The sequence below is a fragment of the Ailuropoda melanoleuca genome, chromosome 7, assembly GCF_002007445.2.
Source record: "Ailuropoda melanoleuca isolate Jingjing chromosome 7, ASM200744v2, whole genome shotgun sequence".
Classification (NCBI taxonomy): Eukaryota; Metazoa; Chordata; class Mammalia; order Carnivora; family Ursidae; genus Ailuropoda; species Ailuropoda melanoleuca.
The window spans coordinates 35820142-35839986 of NC_048224.1; positions in this window are offsets into that span (position 1 = coordinate 35820142).

Genomic DNA, 19845 nt, shown 5'->3' on the forward strand with positions numbered 1-19845 from the left:
TTCCCAGTTGCTTCTACTTGGGACCCATGTTCGTTTTAGGTGCTGGTAATGCTAAGGGAGCCTGCAGGAGGGGCCGGCTGGGGGAGGGGAACACAGCCCACACACTGGGCTCTTTGGGGTCTCCAAGAACTGGTGTCTGTCCCGTCTCTGTCTTGGCACAGGGCTGCTTCTCTGATTCATACATTCAGCAAATATATAGCCCAAAATATACAAGGCCCCTCTTCCTGGAAACCTGTGCCTCTCGTCTCTGTGTCCCCAGAACCTGGTGAAGGGCTAGACCAAAGGAGATGCCCAGTCAAAATGAGATATGTAGGGGCCGTGAACACATAGTTGGGACGTCAGTCGTCTCTCCCAGGGCTCTGGGCCCTCTTGTGCTTTCTGCCACCCCTTCTGTTCTAAAAGCTAAGAAGTTGAGGGACAATGAACAGTATCCTGAAGGCTGCTCTGTTTTTGTGTCCTCACCCCAGGGACCTTTGCAGCAGATTCTGGGAGACCTGATGTAATCCAGTGAGCTGGCTGCTTGTAGACATGGCAGCAACCGGTGACACATTCCAGATGAGTCTCCATCTGAGACTTAGGTGGAGAGCAGACCAACAGCTGCACTCCCGAGCATCCCAGGCCAGGGCCAGGTCACAGGGGCTTGGGGGTCAGGACCTGGACTAATCAGGCCTGGAGTTCTGCCTTCACACCCACACCAGCTGTGTGACATCAGCTTTGCCTCTCTCCCTGTGTGTCTGCTTTCCTCACCCATCCAATCGAACGTGCCTCGAGTGAGAGGCTAGGTGGGAGGGCACCTTCACCACTGCCAGGCCTGTGTTCCGACGTGGGCGCTGACTGCCCATTCTGCAGTCTGGAAGAATCCACCTTTCTCCAGCGATGAGACGGTGGCCACGAGAGGACTGAGCTAGGCGGAGTTATTTCTGGTAGCGCTGAGTGCGTCTGATTCGGTGCCTTTGTCCTCCGGCTTTAGTGTTCTCACTGCATACACGAGGTTGGCGGGCATACACGAGGTCGGCGGGCTTCCTCCTCGGCGGGGCAACACAGCTCAAACACCTGCCATTTCAGGCACGGAAAGTGTTGATTTTTATGAACTGTTCCTGAGCGATGCTTAATTCTCTCCGGTCAGTCACTGGGCCGAGCAGTTGGCAGGTAGGTGCCTCTCGTCTCCACATCAGATTTGGCAGAGAATGCAGCCAGCCTGCCCGACAAAGTGGCGACTGCTCCTCTCAGCCTCCCGAGGGACTCTCTTCTCCATTTTCTCTTACCATTTCCTCTGACAGTCTCTCCAACCTGCCAGAGGCACAGGAACTCAGATTTGGACGGGGTCTGCGAGTGTCATCCAGTGATCAAGCACAGTGCCTCCCTCGTGCTTGACCTCCAGCCTCCACTTGAATACTTCCAGTGATGTGGCGCTCACTGCCAGCTCAGGCTCCTTAGCTTCCAGACACTCCAGTGGTCGTCAAACCCCTCTGCTTCCCAGCATAGGCCACACTCAGGCTCTAGTTACTTCTGCGGGTCACTGTCGAACTTTCAGGTCTTTAAAAGTGATTGTCTCTCCCTGACCACCCCTCACCCTCTGGCCAAGTCTTGTGCATGCTGAAAAAAACCTTCGCTTGGAAATGAATTATGGCAAGTCCCTTCCCCATCCTGATGAACAAAATACTTCAGGGAGGGTCTGAGCAGTATGAACTCCAGGAGGAGCTCTCATCTCCCTTGTTCTGTGCATGATACCTCTATTAATGCAGCCTGAATTTGACATAACTTGTTTACAACAGCCGCATCACACCATAGCAGCTATGCTAACATGCCAGAGTTTTCAAGGTTTCCATTCATTTGGAGTCCACATCTGATCCATGTTACAAAAGCAAAAGCAGCCTACCACAAACTCACATGTATTTCCTAGCTCCTGGACAAATGCTGTTTTTACAAAGTCCTATTCCGGCCCCAAAGGAGAGAGTTAACAAGTCCAGGTGTCTTACCCTGTGCTGAGCGCTTTCTTTGTACTAGCACTGTTGCCATTTTACAGATGGGCCAACTGAGGTCAATCAGGCCAACGTGGCAGAGCCAGGAGGCACACCAATGCCCGTTGGCTCTCAAATCACCCTGGTTGACGCTGCCTCACATTCGTCTCTTCCTCTTTGCGTCCAAGAGTTAGATCTGTTCTTCCTGTGACATTGTTTTGTGTTGTTTTGTTTTGATTCCTCCTAGCCGTTCAGACAGCTCTCCGCTCCTTAGTTCACCTGCTTGGTGAACTGGCCCAACAGTTTTTAACGTGTAGCTTGTGGGCCACTCACAGGGGGCGTCTATGAGGTCAGGAGTACTTCTAGAATAACCCTAAGACTCTGCTTGCTGCTTGCACTCCCACTCGCAGAGGCATACAGTGGTGTCTGCCAGAGGCTGTGTGACCTGTGACCGTACCACAGACAGAAGGAGTGGAGGTGGCCATCCAGCCGGCCTCTTGAGCCAGACCGCAAGGAGGTTTGCGAAAACCAAACACAACACCATTCTCACTAATTGTTTAAAAGTAATTATTTTTCATGAAGACTTTTTAAAAATTTTGACGTGTGGGTTTCTCTTAATATTTTTTTGATTTCTCAACTTTAATTTCTGATCAAATACATACTGATAGAACCCACACAAACAAAAAATCTTGGGCTTCTCAACAATTTTTAAGAGGGAAAAGAGGTCCTAAGAACAGGGAGTTTAAGAACTGCTCTCGGTGATAGTTTTTCCACTTTTGACCACGTAAGTGACCCAGAAAACACTGGGAAGGTGTCTGGGGCCCAGTGAAGTGTTGCTTTTTGACTCCTGGAGACACAGTTGGGCTATCAGACACCTGGAACTTTCTGACGCCCCTCTGCCCTACTGCCCACCATTCCTACTTTCAGGATAACAAGGGTGAAAGTCTTCTGCTTGACTTTGCACATGCTTTTCAGAATGGGCTGCTCTAATTTACACCTCCACCTTGTCTCCTTCCCTCTCTACCACAGACAGCAGGACCTCATTACCCACGCCTTTCCACACTTCTACACCTTTACATCTGCTGAGCTCTCTCTCCACTTAGAAATTCTCCCATGTTCCTCTCGCCTCGTGGGAACTCCTATTCAACCTGCAAAACCCACTTCACTGTTCCATGCTTTGCAAAGGCTTTCCTGCCCAGGAGGCAGCAGAGGACTGCCCCCTTGTTCCACTCTCTGATCATGAAACACAAAAGGTGCCTATCTGAGCATAATTATTTATTAGCACATTTGCTTTTTGGATATTGTGTCAAAGCCAAAAGCAAAACTTGCCATACCCATCAGTGGCAGTAGGAGCTCAGCACCCACGGCTAATAAGGGAACTGTTAGGAATTGTGCTTTGAAGCCTGGGCTGTGGGGTTGGGGTGGCAGAAGGGCGGGTCTGATGTTGTAAAGGAAAAGTAAAATGAAAAGCCCAGGTGAGTGATGGGGGGATGAATGCCAGATCCAACAGAGAATAGGCTGGAAAGGTGAATGCCCTCCACCGTGCCCTGACATGCCCCCTTGTGGTGACGGAGAGCCACGCGGGGTTTCAGCTGGGAGGGCAAAGTGGGGCGCGCCAGGCGGGTGAGGAAGCAGCAGCACCTCTGGGTCATGAAGGAGTCTCGAAGCGAGCTGTGGGGGATCCATCCAGAGGGAGGAAGGGAAGAGGCCAGCCTAGAAAACCCAGCCCTTCTGGACTTCTATTGCCCACGCCGTGCAGGGGAATGGAGGGAAGGGAACCAGCCCTACAGGCAGGACCGTGGGCACTAAGCTTTATCTGCACTGACTCATTGAGTCCTCATCGAGAACGGCCTGGCAGACGAGGAAGCCGAGACTCAGAGAGAGCAAGCCATCTGCCAAGTTCTCATTAGAACATAGCCGAGGGAGAACGGAAGCTCACTCCGGCTCCAGGCCACCCCCGAGTCCCCTTTTATGCCAATTTTCTGTCTATGCAAGTGTTGGGGGTGGGGAGACAGTGCGGTTTTCTTCTTCTGAGGTGCTCTTGGACCTTTGCCCTCCTATGACATGGCTGGAGGGAAAGGCACACGGAAAGCTCACGGATTTTAAGTTGGATGGGTTTTTTTTTTTCCTTCGATGTGTGTTACTGTACATGGAGCGGGGTCAGTGGAGAAGCCCCTCTGTTTAGAAAAATCAGCCTGGAGATGCCTGGGTGGCTCAGTCAGTTAAGCGTCTGCGTTTGGCTCAGGTCATGATCCCAGGGTCCTAGGATCGAGTCCTGCATCAGCTCCTTGCTCAGCGGGGAGTCTGCTTCACCCTCTGCTGCTCCCCCTGCTTGTGCTCTCTGTTTCTCTCTGTCAAATAAATAAATAAAATCTTTTTTAAAAAAGAAGAAAGAAAAATCATCCTGTTCGCCCTCAGAACCCATCCAGAGATGGTGCAGCCAGAGTGCTGCGTCTTCTGGCCCCTCCGAGGGGCTAAAATCACCTGAAGCTCCCTGCTCCTTGTGTCTGTCCCTGACCCAGTCCAGGAGCCACCTTCCAACTGGAGGTGGAACGGCCCTCGCGTGACTGTGTGGATTCCTCAAGCAGAGGGCCCTAGAGCCCCCACGCAGAGGAAGGTGCCTGGAAGAAAAGAACCAACAACATTTCCAAAGGGCCATTCTTCTTTTCCTGTGGCCTGGGATGCTTTTACAACCTTTTTGTGTCCCTTTCTTTACGACTTCACGAAACTAATCATCTCAAACTACACAATGCAATTCTGAGCAATGTTGGACTGGCATGAACCCCAGGAATTGACTGGGGCCTCATCAATTTCCCACTGTGTGCTGGGAACATACACACATACACCGATGGCTGTCACTCTGTTCTCAGGGCCTACGGAAAAGGCCTGGCCTCCAGACCTTTGCACACACTGCTCTAGGGTCTTCCTGGGCACTTCCTCCCCTTGCTCTCCCACTCAGCCTTCTAGATTCAGCCCAGATATCCACCCCCATCTCCACCCCAAGCCTCACAAGTGCTCCTGCACCGGACCAGGAATTTCTCATGATGCCACACTGGCTGGAGAGTCTCCCGTGATCCTCCACCCTGGACCAGGAGTTTCCCACAATGCCCCACACTGTCGTAGGAGCTTCCCATGTTCCCCCATACTGGATGGATAGCGTCCTGTGGACTCTCCTGTCACACTTGCCGCTGACACAAGCTTTGTCTGATTTTTTTTTTTTTCCATCACTAGACTCGGTGCTCCTTCAGGGAAGGTCTGTATCTTATTCTAAGTACCCTTAGTGCCTGGCATCTAATAGGTGCTCAGTACATTTTGGTTGAATAAATGAACCAATGTTCAGGGATTTCAAGGCTCAGGGTAGGGATCACACCCATGACAGCTTCCCTGATGCTTCCCTCCCCCCATGAAAAAAACCAAACAAACCAACCAGGGAATGGCTTTTATTTGCAGGTTCCTACAGCAGAGGGATGTGGGTTCTGACAGCTGCTCTGATATTCATTTAACTGCGAAACTTTGGGTGAGTCATTTTACTTCTGTAAGCCTTAGTTTCCTCATCTAAAAAATGGGGAACTTTATACGTGCTCTTCAACAATCTGATGAGCATGACATTGCCACGCGTGATAGCAACTAATGTCTGGCATCAAGTAGGTGCTTACTGAAAGCATATCCACGTACACAGCCGACCACAATGTCACTGTCTGTTTACCATCATCTCCCATTGGAGTGAAGCTCCTCGTGGTTCTGTCCCTGCTCCAGGGCTGGCTAGAGCTTGTCGATGGTTTTGCTGATCTTTCTGTGTTTCCACAGATCTGCTGGGTAGTTAATATTCATTGAGCCTCTAAGACAAAGCCTAGCACAAAGCACCCCCATGGGCCAGCAGACAGAATGATTAATAAGGCAGGACCCAAGACCTCCAGACCTCCCTCCAGAAGGATCACTATCTGGGAAGGAGCCTCAGGAAGTTCTCCAGGATGAAAGGGGCTGTTGGCATCTGCCTATGAACAGCCAACTACAAGACTCCAAAGGAAACTCAGGACTTAGAATGAGGAAGGGGCTCTTCCCCAGGGCAGTCCAGAGGCTATGGAGGTAGGAGTGATTTCTCTAAGGCCCAGGTCTGGGAAGAACAGAGAGGGAAGTGTGGGTGCTGGAAGAGAGAAGTCCTCAGGCAGGAAGAGACCCCTACCCTTGCAAGAACTGACACTTGACTGGCTGCCACTTCACAGCTATGGATGGTAGGAGACCAGCCTCAATGTTTCCTACCCCTCCCAGCCTGTGACATAGCTACAGCCACATTCTTGGGGCTTGCCACACATTGCTGGGTGTTGACCCCTGTTGATCTTTCTGGGAGAGCTGTCCCAGGCTCGATCCTCCCATGGGAGACCTCTAGTGGGTTGACTAGTGTCTCCAGATTCATGTATTGATTCACGTCTTCATTTATTTATTCGCATTAAATTTGTTGAGCACCAAGAGACTGAATGCTAGACTGATGATGGGGACAAAGAGCCTGAACCCTGTCCTGAGGAGTTCTGGGACAGAGCTCTACCAGCCACAAGTACAATAGCAGGTGCACAATCAGCACAAAGATGGGGCTTCCAGGGCAGGGGGCAAGAAATCAAGCAAGGCTTCATGGAGTAGGAGATGTGTGAGCTGGATCACAAAGGTTTGGTGGTTCACACAACAGGAGATATGGGAAGAAAAGACACTCCAGGTTGAGAGAACTGCTTTTGCAAAGGCACAGGTATAAGAAAGGACCAGGCGTATTTGGGAACGGTGAGCTGGTGAGCATGGCTCTGGTGTCGGTCTAGGACATGGGACGTTAAGTTAGGACAAGGCCAAAGTTAAGCTTTTAAGTGTCATCGTGGAGGCTCCTGCTTGACTTCAAGGTCAGTGGATGCCCAGTGGGTTCCATGGACAGGCCCCCAAGCCTACTTCATCAAATCCATACACACTTACTGAACACCTACGGGGCGTTAGGAACAGGAGGAAACTGAAGAGAGCTCCACTTTAGACTCTAAAAGGTACACTTTAGGCAGCTCTTTCTGCCAATAGGTGCTGGCCCCGTGCTTTAATAAAGTGACCTTTTTGCACCAAAAATAAACAAGCAAATTAAATTAAATTAAGTAAAATAAAATAAAAGCTGTGCTTTCATAAAGCCGCACTTAGTTGCTTTTCATTTGGGGCTCCTGCATATGATTTTATTATAGAAAAAAAAGAGATTTATTGGCTAAAAAGAAACAGAAACACAAAAAAGTCTGCAGCCTATTGCTTCATCGCAGAGACGCGGTGGGTTCTGTGTTTTCTTGGTGGGTGGTGGCGGGGGGGTGTGTAGTGTCATTTCTTTATTTTGTTTTTAGCTGGGGAGACAGATACGGTCTGATCTATTTTCAAAAAGATAAAGATAATTTGCGGTTTCTCAGCCCTCGCTTGCAGCCACAGTCCAGGAAGCACGAAGCCCACTCCCTGGAGGGCTGTTTCTCTGGGCCCTGAGCTCATGGCTGCTTCTCTCCACCCTGCTGGGTGCTCCCAAGGATAAGGCAATAGCGGCAGAGAATGTGGCTTCTCCCTTTGGTTCCAGGAGCCAAAAAGAAATGTCAGTTCCTTCTGGGAAGAAACATGACCTCCTTTGATGCCAGAAGCATGAAGCCAATGTAATCGAAGTACCCTCCGAACCTCTTCTCCTTCCCCGGGAAAAGAGGACAGCCTGGAAGAGTGGCAAGAGCCCAGTTTTTTAAATAACGCAGACATGGGTTCAAATCCTGGTTCGGCCACTTATTAGTCATGTGCTCTTGGACAAGTCGCTTAGATTGTCTGAGCTTGAGTGTCTTCATCCGGAATGATAATAATTATCACTCATGCTCCCCTCACTCACAAACAAGGAAGACATAGTACAAAGCCATAGCCAAAGAAGGAGGCAGGGGACAAAGCAAAAAATGGAAGAAAATGTAACATTGTGAAACAGATGTAACAATACCTGAGAGCTTGTTGTATGAAAGAAGTGACATCAAGAACGAATGGACATAGGATAGAATCTGTAGTGAATGGTGTTGGGGAAGCTGGCTTCCATCCAGACAAAAGTAAAGGTACCTTTTTATGTGTGTGTGTCTTTGGCTATCTTTGGTTGACTAAAGACCTAAATGTGAAACGTAAAACTCTAGAAACTCATAAAAGGACTTTAAGGACCTGGCTGAGCAGGAGGCACCATCACAGGAGGTGACATAAACCATCATGGGAGGTGACATAAATCATCATGGGAAGTGACATAAACCATCACGGGAGGTGACATCCATAAGAACAGGGACCGAAAGTTTTGGCACCAGGAGCCCAAGAGCCAGGACATCTACCAAGGCTGTTGGTAAATCTGTACAGATCTCTGGCTGGACAAACCATGTCTACCTTCAACCAATTTGTGCTGAAGAGGGTGTTCACGAGCTGCACTAATGGTAGCCTCTGTTCCTTTCCTAGATGCCCGAGCAGATGGAGCTTGCTGCCAGGAAGACAAAACAACTGTGCTTGTAGGAACTGTAATGGATGATGTGCGTGTCCCAGAAGTCCCCGAATTAAAGGTGTGTGCACTGCACATGAGCCACACCAAGGCCAGGAACAAGACTGTCACCTTCAACCAGTTGGGGGGCTGTGGCACCATCCTGTTCTCTGATCCTCGAAAGGGCCCAGAGGTGCACAGGCATTTCAACAAGGCCCTGTAAACCCTACACAACCCCAACAATCCCTATGAGTTGGGGGCTGTGGCACCATCCTGTTCTCTGATCCTCGAAAGGGCCCAGAGGTGCACAGGCATTTCAACAAGGCCCTGTGAACCCTACACAACCCCAACAACCCCTATGAGTGCTCCAAGGATCAGAAGTCCAAGTGCACCAGAGGCCAACTGGCCCACTGTGGCTACAAAAACTAACCTCAGATCCTCCCTTGTTATTAAAAAGCTTTTGGATGCTGGAAATAAATAAACTGATAATAGGAATATAAACAGCTCTCTTTGCCAAATCTACTGCAAGAATGAAGACCATTCTCAGCAATCAGACTGTCTACATTCCAGAAAATGTCAACATCACTTTAAAGGGATACACTGTTATCGCTAAGGGCCCCAAAGGAGCCCTGAGAACGGACTTCAATCACATTGATGTAGAGCTCAGTCTCCTTAGAAAGAAAAAGAAGAGGCTCCTAGCTGACAAATGGTGGGAAAAAGAAAAGAACTGGCTGCTGTTCTCACTATCTGTAGTCATGTACAGAACATGATCAAGGGCGCATTATACTGGGCTTCCCTTACCTGATGAGGACTGTGAATGCCCACTTCTCCAACAACGTTGGTATTCAGGAACATGGTTCTCCTGTTGAAATATGTCCACAGGGTTCAGATGAGGCCAGGTGTTGCTTGTTCAGTTTCTCAAGCCCAGAAAGATGAGTTAATTCTTGAAGGAAATGACATTGAACTTATGAAACTCAGCTGCTTTGATTCAGCACATCACAGCAGTTTAAAAAAAGGATATCAGAAAAGTTTGGGATGGTATCTCTATTTCTGAAAAGAAACAGTTCAGCAGACTGATGAATAAGATCTAAGTCATCTAACTACAGAAACAGCAAGATGCCGGATGATTTTTCAGACTTATTTGTGATATCTTAAAGATGCCATAAAAGCTGTATTGATTTTGGGGAGAAAGGAATGTGAACATTCTTTTAATCTCAGGGAAGGTAAAGGTTTCATAAAGGAGATTCCAGAGGGGGAAGAGGAGGTTGAAGCGAGCCCTGGAGAGTAGGGGGGCACATGTTGCCTTGCAAGTAGAGGCCTCAGTATTGTCTTGAGGGGAGAGGACGGCTGGACCATGCTTCTGGTTCAGAAGGTTCAGAGGAGTCTGGGGGATTGAAGCATTCAGAGACATCCACCCAGATGTTCCTAACTCATCCACCAGGATCCCAGGATACTTTGGCCTAACAGACTTGCCCTGGTTGGGCAGTCAACTGTCTTTGAAGTTTAGCCACTCGGACTATTTCAGAGTTGTTCTGAATTGATTCCGCCTTCCCTCTTTGAAAGATGCAAGTTTCCTTGGATGCAATTAAAGAGGCCCTGTGCCTTCCATTCCTGAATCTAGGGCTCAGCTGTTCAGTATCTTTCTGTAGGGGCATCCATAGTGTTTGCCATGGCCGTCTACTACTGTGATCTTTAGAGCCACTGTTACTCACCCCCCACCCAACCCCCAAATCTCAAATACCTGATGCATTCACTACCAGCTAACACACTCCACCCATAGTTAACGGCATCCAACTCAGCACTGCTACAGTTTGGGGTTTAAGATTTATTTATTTGAGAGGGAGAGACAGAGTGCGGTGGGGAGGGGCAGAGAGTCTTAAGGAGACCCCTCACTAAGCGCGAAGCCCGACACAGGGCTCGATCCCAGCACCCTGAGATCATGAGCTGAGCCAAAACCAAGTCAGACGCTTAACTGACTGCGCCACCCAGGCCCCTCCCCCTGCTACAAGTTTTCACCTTGTTAGGGCCCGCCTGTGCTTCACCCCCCACCAGGGATGGGGCCCTCCTTACCAGCTGAGAACAGTTAGCACAGCTCCCAAGCCCCCATCTAACCACCTGCTTTCTTGGACCACTCCCAGCACCAGCTGCTTCAGGTAAGGTTCTTAGCAAATAAACAAGGAAATGGGGTTTGGATGGGGGTGGGGGCAAGATGTGGATCAAGGATCAATGCCTGTGAGGAACTGGGCAAGGGAAGTCACCTGTGATGCAGGCCTGACAAAGCCTCGGCTGGTCCCCTGGGGCCCGGAGCAAGGGTCGCTGGGCAGAGCTGTCCCCATCTGGCTGAAATGGGGGAGTCTTTACAGCACCCCTCCCCACCTCACTCTGCCCTGGGGAGGACATACGTCAGGAAGGGCTGCTCTCTGAAGCTGAGCAGCAAGTCCTTCCATGAAGGGGGCGCTGGGAGCCGTCCCCGTGTCTACCACAACCCTGGAACACAGTTTACACTTGAAAGCAGACTCAATGATGATTATAATAGTCAACATTCATGGAGTGCTTAAATGACTCGGTCAAGATTGCATAGCATGGGACGGAATTGAGATTCCATCTGGAGATGTAAAGAAAAAAGTTTAATAAAATTCTTTTGGAATTTAAAATGGTCAGGAATAGGTAGTGCAGAGATCTCTGGCACATCCTTCACCCAGTGTCCCCTGATGTGAACGTCTTGCACAAACGTGCTACACTTGTCACAACTGAGAAATTAACCCTGGTGTATTACCATTAACCAAACCACAGGCTTTATGTGGCTTTCCACTAATATCCTTTTACTGTTCCGAAATCAAACCAAGATACTACCTTGCATTTAGCGTCCCACAGATTTAGACTCTCCGGTGTAAACTTTTGACCTGTCCGCCTCACTGCCTGCTGTTCCCACAAAGGCTTTCGTGGCTATAAACCCCTCAGGTGCCGCTCACCGCCCCAGGTGTGTGTGGGCAGCCCCAGAATGTGGCCTGCTGACTGGCTCACTGTTTTCTCTGTGTCTCCTCTCTGCTGGCGTGTGGAGAAAACTCCCACCTGGGCTCAGTCATGTGCTTGTTTTGATTTCGCCCATCAGACATTTCCTGGTGCTCTCCTGTGTGTCTGGAGGTGGGTGCCCTCTCGGGGCTCCCGGAGCTTCTCCAGGCTCAGCTCTGCTCGCCCCCAGCTCCCTGCTTGTTCCCCCTGCTCTCTGACCTGCCCACCACCCAGGCTCCCTGGCCCTGCAGGTTTGGTGTGAAGAGTGAAGCAGGGGATCCCTGTTCTTGCCCCCACACCACACGGCCACCTCATAGACCACACAGCTCCCTGTCGTGTGTTTGCTCTGGGTCCTGAGCCCCACGGGCAGCTGCCCACTGAAAGCACATGACCTTTCTGCTCTGGAATGACAGAGAGAGACCGAGTTTGCTGGCTAGGGAATCGGAAAAGATCCGGTTTATTGCCCTCCACTCCCACCTCTGCCCCTTACCACTTACTTGAGAGACTTTTGCGTGATTCCACGTCCAGTGTTCTCATGGAACCAACAAGAACAGCATCTTGCTTAGTGATTAAAGAGGGCACACCGAGCCCGATGATTTGGGGCTCTTCTGTTTACCTGCTGTGTGACCACTGTCGTTACTTAAACTCCCAGTCCTCAGCTCCCTCATCTGTACCAAGGGGAGAAGAACACCTCGTTTTTAGGGCTCTTGTGAAGATGAAGGGGATCAATAAAGACAAAGCATCTCGAGCTGTGTCTGGCATCGACATGCTCTCAACTAATATTAGTTATCACGTAATTTACGTGGATGTTTAGAGAGAATCAAATGAGATCATTATTGGAGAGGTGCATTGCAAATGGCAAAGCGTGCTAAAACGTGGTTAGTGTTATTATTTTTAAAAATCATTTTATTATATCAGGGGACACAAGTAATCTGTAGGAAACTATTGTCTGTCTGGGTGGATTCCCATGGTCAGTATAGCTGGAAAAGGGATGAGTTCATGAAGTCTACAGCCCTTTATGGAGCTCCTATTGTTTGTTACCTAGAATTTTAGGCAGGTGTACTAATATTTTCTCATTTAATCATCACCAAACTGGGATGGCTATTTTTTTTTCTTTTCTTCTTTTTTTTTAGAGAGAGAAGGGGTACGTGGGGGGAGGGGCAGAGGGAGAATCTTAGGCAGGCTCCACACCCGGGGGGATCAGTCCCGACCCTGAAACCAAATCAAGACTCAGAGGCTTAACCGACTGAGCCACCCAGGCGCCCCTGGCATAGCTATTTTTATCCACATTTAATGGCTGTCTAAACTAAGCCTCAAATATGTTCCATCCCTCAAGAAGCAGGAATCAGCCTATTTATTTGAAAGCCTCCCATGTTCTGACACTTCTAGGTGCTGGGGCGTGACCACATCAGGCCTCTGCTTTAAATGACTCTGCATTCCAGGGGCCTGGAGAGCTCTCAGATCCTTCCCTTCCTTCCCTGGCTCCCCGTGTGTCCCGGAGGAGGGGCGGACCTGGAGAAGCGACTTTCCGACTTTCCCCACCCGGTACTGTTACTGCTGCCGTTGCTGTGGTTGTCAGCTGCGTCTGGATGCAGCCTGGCTCGCAGCTGGGGCCCAGGCAGAGTTCCAGCTGCGGGGCTGGGGTCGCCCACGGCGGGGGCTCCCCGAGGGCTGCGTGTGTTTGGAAACCTCCTCTCAGTGTGCGCTCGCGGTGGCTTCCCTGCGCGCGGGTAATGCCGTAATTGCAGCCTTCCCAGCTGTCGGCCATGGAGACAGCCCAGAAAATGAGGTTGGCTCAGTAAATATTGAACCAAATTATGCAAATGAGCTCCACAAGAGACTCAGCTGCGGAGACGGGGTCTGATTGGTGGGCCCAGCTTGCAGGAGACCCCTCCTCTTCGCCCCAGACGGCTCTGTCAGCCAAAGCAGGCACCTGGGGCCAGAGAGCCTGGGCGTGGGATGGGGCCTGGTCACCCTGGCCTGCTCCTGAGGTCCGTCAGGGATGAGGGGTGAATGGCTTTGCAGGTGAGGTTAGTGGGGAGTGGTATAATGGGGCGGGGGGAGGGGGATGGCATTGAGTTTTTACCACATCCTCGACCCTCCCCGAAAGAGGCTGCTTGGCAAATAAGTCTTTGAGGGCACACGGGTGGGAGGGGGGCACCAGGTGCTGACGCCCCACCGCTCGGCATGCCCAGCTGCCAATGAGAAGTGGGAGGATGGGATCCACCGTCTCCAGAGTAAAGCATTTCCATGGCTCTTCCCTACTGGCCAGCCAAGGTCCTAAAACCCTCACGGTGGCTGAGGTCACTGTGGAGGGAGTGAAGATTCTAGAAACATGGGTTAGGGAGCAGCGTGGGGCAAGTAAAACTCTAAAGCTCTTCTGTGGCCGTGGAAGGGCATCCCTGTGGCTTAGCAGGGATGAAAGTGTATCTGTCACTTCTGGTGAGAATGGATGTGGGGGAAAGTCAGGTTTGTGTATGTGACGTTATCTGGCCAAAGGAGTGGGGCAGGTCACAGCAAGAGCCTCCGGGAGAGCAGATGGACAGATCCCACTCCTTCCCTGGAGGACATGGGACGCCGGCTGCCTGTGCTGCACGGGAACACAGGAGCAGTCCCTTGAGACCAGACGACCGAGCGAAGCATGGAGTGGGAGAAGTAGTCTTTTTCCAGTTCCTTCGTAGACAATGGTGGGGTTTGAAGTGACGACAGCGGGGACAGTGCCACTTTGGAAACCCCAGTGTGTGATGCTCTGGGTGGCCTGTAAGATGATCCCCTGGGGACGGGCCTGGGTGCTCCCAGAGGATCCCTGCCGCAGTGACAAAGCATGGCCAAAGGCAATGCAGGCATCACACATCACCACAGGAGCTGAAAGTGAAGCACGCGGGAGACGTGTTGGTGAGTTACTGGAGTCAGCCCAGGGACGTCGGTGCAGAAGATGCATGAGACTTGCAGTGGGTGGAAAGGGCTCAGCAACTCCATCAGCAAGGAAGGGCATTATATTCGTTTCCCATTTCTGCTGCAACAGATCACCGGAAAATGGGCAGCTTAAAATAACACAGATTTGTTATTGTACAGATCTGGAGGCCAGAAGGTCTCTGGGGCTGAAATCGAGGTGTCAGCAGGGCTGTGTTCCTTTCTAGAGAGTGCAGGGGAGAATCCTTTTTTCCTTGCTTTTTCCCATCTCCTAGAAGCCACCCACATCCCTTGGCTTGCAGCCACATTCTTCAGGCCTCTGATACCATTATTGCATGCCCTTCAGCTCTGACGCTCCTGTCTCCCTCCTATCAAGACCCTTGTGATTATGTTGGGCCTACCTGGATTATCCCCTTATGTTCAGGTCAGCTGATCAACAATCTCAATTTCATCCTCAACCTTGAATCCCCTTGGCCATGTCACCTGACATAGTCACAGGTTCTGGGGATCAGGATGTAGACCTCTAGGGGGGAACGTTATTCTGTCTGTCATAGACATAGACTGAAGAAACCGAGTTATTAGTGGTTCAGGGTAACCCTGAGACTACCCGCAGGTTGGTAAGACCTGGGGAAACTAGGTTATGCCTAGAAACATTTTTACCTGCATGAGAGTAACCTGACGAACATGGCATATTCAACAAAGCAAGTGCGGGTGACCTGGTCTCTACGTGAGATTAGAAATTATGGGCACCGTGCTGTCATTTTCTAAGTACAACCTCTTGTTCACTATAAACTTTAGAGAACTTCCCTCCCGTGGCTTTAGGAAGAAACGTAAACGTTTGTGTAGCTCTGTTGCAGACAGTTGAAGCTGAGGCTGCTTTTGTTTGTTTCCTTGTTTTGGGTTGTTTTAGTGTGACATTTCACCTCAATAACCAAAACCTATCTGATTTTACAACTGAATGTTCCTAAGTGTTCCTACTTCCAAATTCATAAGAGATCATCTTTATCTGGAATTATGCTAGCAGTGGAAAGGGTAGATTGGTAAATCTAGGGAAATCAGAGGGTTCCAGATGGGAAACTTGCAAATGGGGAGAGAAACAGATGAGTTTTTCCAACAACAAAAATTCTGTTCTTGCTGCCCATCAGTTGCAGGGTAGCTGGAGGTACCCAGGAAGTTCTATTTCTTTTCCCTCTTGCCTAAAATAATCTTAGACGTGGAGGTCTGGTTTGATCCCCATCATGGACCCGCTAGGCCATGAGGTAATTTTGTTCTCCATTTTACCCCCCTGGTATGGATCTGTTTCCTCTTTACTTCTCCAGGCTTCTCTCTCTCTCCGCACCCCCTCCAGCCACTCGTGAAGTCCAAGCACATGGGAAGAGCCATCATTCAGAGAAAATGCCAGCACCCTCACACCTGCTGGCCTTGGCAGCCTCTCCCTTGTTTGTTCAACTTGTCACCTTTTGAGTCCCAGCTCAAAATGTCAGCCATTCTGTGCAAAACACTGCTCTGTGTTCTAAGATTGGTGGGTTGAGGCCTCTGTCTGCTGGGAGCAAGGGAGGAGAACTGGAACTAATGAGTCAGTTTTTAAAATCATCATAGAAAGCCTCCACTGCTCCCATCCAACCAAGCCCTGCGATGAGTATGCTATGTGCATGGTCTCATTTTCTTTCTGGAACCTTCGGAGTCGAAGCTCATTGTCTCCACTTTTTGGCTGGCCAAGGTTTAGAGAAATAGGGAACATGTCCTGAATTATAGAGCTGGCAAGTGCCAAAGTCAGCCATCTGCTAATCCCCAAACCCACGACCTTAACCTCTGTATCGTACTGCCTGTGCACCAGAGGCAGAAGCAAAGGGCACAAGTAATATATACAGGTGGCCCAGTACAGTAGACCAAGCATGGGAACTGGCCTGAGAATACATTGGTGTCGGTCCTAGTGGGGCCACTTGCCTGCCGGGGAGTCCTGGGTGGGTCACTTGGTCTCTCTGAGCCTCGGATTCCTCATGCCTGTCTCATAGTGGTGAGGCTCAGGTTGATGGAGCCCATGGAAGCCTAGGGATCTTTCTCAACTGAGCATCAGGGATTATCAAGCATATTGGGAAAGGCTTCTCGGCAGAGGTAGCAAAACAGACGCAGAAACAGACAGCCTCTGTCTTGAGGCCCTCAGGGCAGACACCAGGCAGATAGAGAGAAGGCACAAGGGGCCCAGCTGCACAAGCACCGCTTTCTCTAGAAGCTCCAGATGCTGCAAGAACGTAGGTGGGACAGTGTTTGGCTTGGTCACATCCCACTGCTCAGGGAATCCACTCTGCTCTGCAGTAGGAAAAAATAAAAATGAAAAGCCTCTGGGGAGAAAAATCCAGGCTTGCTAAAGTGATAAATCAGTGGACGAGAGGGGCACTCACTCTGGACGAGGATTTATGATTGGTTTCCTTTCATTGAGCCACACAGTGGCTCAGCCGAGTGGGTCTGGGTCTGACAGGTGGGAGTCCCCATCGACGTTGGACTCAAATCTGTCGCCGTCAGATTCAAGTGTCTGAATCTTGCAGTCTCCGCTTCCTCGTTTGTAACACAGTGATAACTGTTCTACCACCTACTGTTCTCCGGTAGGATGAGTAAATGGAACAAAGAAAACCAAAATTATTTATAATTTGGAAAGTACCCTCTAGTGGTGCTTCTGTGGGGTGGGGAGCTGGGCAGCTGGGAGGCCGGAGTGGGAAGGAATCTTTTCACTGTGTACCCTTTATACATTTGGAGAGTTTGAACCATAGGAAGGCATAATTTATTGAAAAGGTAAACTTAGGGGAAAAAAACAAAGTCTATGAGAAAGTCGAAATGTATACATGCAAATAGCAGTCATTGTCCAAGGCAGCCGAGCATCCACACCATCATTATTTAAAACGCTTGTTTCCCACAGTCTCCCTCGTTTATGCTTACCAAGTACTGAGGAAACTGGGTTCTCAGCCTCCATGACTCCTGGTCTCCCACTGCACCTCCCTGCCTTCCCCGTGGACCGCGATTTCTTCTGCTTCTGCAAGGAGCAGACTCCTTGGGGAAAGTGGGTGAAGAAATTTCACCTTCACGTAACTGGCATCCACGGAATATACAGTAGCCACTGAAGAGCAGCTGAGGCCTTTTTGGGTGACCTCGGAGGGATTTCCAGGCCTGCTGCTGACAGAGAAGAGCCAGATGCAAGGAAACAGGTGACCTCGTTTTAGAAAACAAAGACTAATAGTGGGCAGCTACAAACAAGAAAGTATCCGTTTGTCCGGGTCTGGGTCCAGAGGAAAGGAAGGACACGCACCAGATTGTGAACGAGGACTGCCTGCGGGCTGCGGGTGGGGGCAGGGGGATGGGAAGGGAAGGTGTAGATGATTTAAAAAATTAGTAATGCCCTCTCATTTATGCAGATGTGTATATGTGCATGTACATAAATGCATAAGGAGGTGGAATAAAAGGTGGTAACCAACGTTAATGGTGATTAGCTCAGGGCACTACCATTCTAGGTGACATTTTTTGTTCAGATATTTATATGAATACAGTTGACCCTTGAACAACACAAGGGTTAGAGGCACCAAACGCCACACAGTCAAAATCCACATAGGGCCTTGACTTGCCCTAAACTAACTACTAATAGCCTACTATTGACCAGAAGCCTTACTGATAATATAAACAGTTGATTAACGCATATTTTGTATACTGTATGTTTTATTATACATTGTATTCTTGCAATAAAGTAAGCTAGAGGGAAGAGTATCTTATTAAAATCACAAGGAAGAGAAAATACATTTACAGTACTGTACTGTATTTAGCGAAAAAAAAAAATCCATGTGTCAGTGGACCCATGAGGTTCAAACCTACTTGGCTCAAGGGTCGACTGGAGTTCTCATTATTACAAATCATTGTGTATTATTTATGCAATCAGAAAAAAATCTGATTTCAATGTGAAAGATGACCAAGACAAATGAAGAAACTGATATATACCATTTAAACAGCTGGAATTACAAATAAGGTCAGATTTCTTTTAAAATGCAAACGGAATGATTCCAAGACTGTTTACGAAGGAGGCTTTTACCCCTTCTGTACTCCCCCTATTCTGGTGAATCCATAAAGTCTGGAGGGGTGGCTTTGACCTCAGAGGCAGTCTGTCCTGGGGCGTTGAGGCTGCCACCTGCGGGGAGCAAGGCCACCTGTGCCTGCCTCTCTCTGGTTGGCCACTGTGCCACCCTGAGCCCTGCCACCCACCATGGCTCTCCCTCTCCGGGTCCCAGCTCCACATCAAAGTTCCTGGTGTAACCTGAGATGTAGTGTCCTCTGACGGCCACTACTGACACTTGTCCCCCAGCCTGTTCCTCAGGATGGGGGACTATTCTCCCTTCAACGTCACCCTGGGAAAGCCAGGACCCACTGCAGAAATGAGTGCCAGGGGACAGTGCTCTAGTGACAGGACTCCTCTGGTTCCTACATACATGCACTGCACACACACACATGCATACGCACACATGTACACACACATGGCTACTTCCCATCAGCCGCCCTGCAGTGCCTCAGGGTCAGTGCTCCCAGACCAGCTGGTCCCACGTCGTCAGAGCAGTACCCACTCTCGGTCCACAGCACTGGTTCCGAACCTGGAATCCACCTTTGGACCTGCTCCCCTAGGGGCTCAAGCCCCACTGGCTCCGGCAAAGCCCCTGCGATGAGGGGAGGGAGGGCTGGGAGCACTGTCCGGGAGGATGCCACAGTCCCTCTCCAGACACAGAGGGCAGGGAACTTCACTCTCCTCCTTCTAGCTTCCTCCCCACAGAGGGCAGTCTTGTGCGCCAAGAACGAAGTCCCCTGCCCTCCTTGGCTCTCTCTGTCCCTCCAGACTGCACCAGGACCATGGGTTCTCCTCTCCTTCATGGGCTCAGTCATCAGCCCTGCCCTGCAGGCCGACAGTCGTCTCAGGCTGGCTGGGTAAAGGGTCATGGGTAGGATTGTGGCTCCAGCTGCAATTAAGGTCATGGCTAGAGCTCACCTGGGTGGGAGGGGAGAAGGAGTAGGCAGGTCCAAACGACATCCTCCAGTCCAGCTTTACAGCAAAACACCGGTGTTCTGATCCCTAGCTGACTCTTCCCAAGAGGCTTAGCTCTCAGGGAACAGAGCCGTGTAATTAATCAGCCAGAACCGCCTCTGCACCACCGGTCTTCACACAAGAACCAAGTCCATGGTTGCCCCTTTCTCACCGTCAGCCTCCCTAGAGGAAGTGCCTGCTTTGTCTGGTACCCACGGCCACCTCATCATCTGCCCCAGGAGAGGTGGCAGCTGGAATACCCGCTGTTTGTGCTATGGCCCCCAGGCAGTGAGGGAAATAAAGTAGTGTGACAGTTGACGTTCCCTAAGCTGTTTGTTTAGTCCTATTCCTATAGATCGAACAACCAAATTGATCTTGGTCAGCTGGTTGCCCTACACTTTTCGGGAAGGGGGTGCGTTGCTTATGCT